A 772-nucleotide genomic window follows, 5' to 3' on the forward strand; every position below is an offset into this window, starting at 1 on the left:
CTCCGAGGTGCTCGCGGGCGCCGTGCCTTTGGCCACGCTCAGGGGTGCCGCCGAGTTCTTGGGCTCACCTGTGTGTGGGGTGACAGGGCGGCCGGGCCATCGTCAGGGCGAAGAGGTGCGTGGCCGGCAGGGTGTGGAGGCGAGCTCTGCCCAACAACGGGGGGCTGCCCAACCCACGATCTCAGCACTGAGGCGGCCCAGGCAGGAGGCTTGCCAGACTTCAAGGCCAGCCTGAACTACATAGTGAGACCTCCTCTCAAAACCAAAACAAACAATTGGGGATTAAGGAAATTGTAGCTCATCTGCATGAGAGAGGCATGTCTTTTACATATGCTATGATGCACCTATATAAATGGTCACAGACAAGAAAGACCATAATACATAAAAGATACTCTTCACTTGTGTTTTTTTTTTTTTTTTTTTTGGTAAGGGGATCAAACTCAGGACCTCGACCTTGTGAGGCAGGCGGCTGCACCCCTCAACTAAATCCCCAGCTGGCTCTTCACTTTTTTTACAGCAAAATAATGGCACAAACCCAATCAGTGCCCACCGGTAGAAGAATGGATAATATATAATGGTATGGCTAGACAGTGGAATGCTATACAACAGGAAAAAAGGAAACCACCGTGCAAAACCACCCATGGGCAATACTAAGGAGAGCACATGGTCACGATAAACATGTCTTCTGTAAAGCTTCAAAGAAGCAAAATAAACAATGTGTGATTTAGTGAGCGATCTTTTTTTTTTTTTTTTTTTTAAAAATACAAAAAAA

The 772-nt window shown here is 47.4% G+C and overlaps 1 protein-coding gene across 1 annotated transcript in view; it reads right to left on the bottom strand.

The window, feature by feature from the left end:
- The window catches only part of Cux2 (cut like homeobox 2), a 196,572-nt gene that overhangs the window by 9,415 nt on the left and 186,385 nt on the right, over positions 1-772 (bottom strand). The gene's annotated exons all lie outside the window — the stretch shown is intronic.

Source organism: Fukomys damarensis, unplaced genomic scaffold (assembly GCF_012274545.1).
Source record: "Fukomys damarensis isolate Sample0158 unplaced genomic scaffold, DMR_v1.0_HiC HiC_scaffold_12, whole genome shotgun sequence".
Lineage (NCBI taxonomy): Eukaryota > Metazoa > Chordata > Mammalia > Rodentia > Bathyergidae > Fukomys > Fukomys damarensis.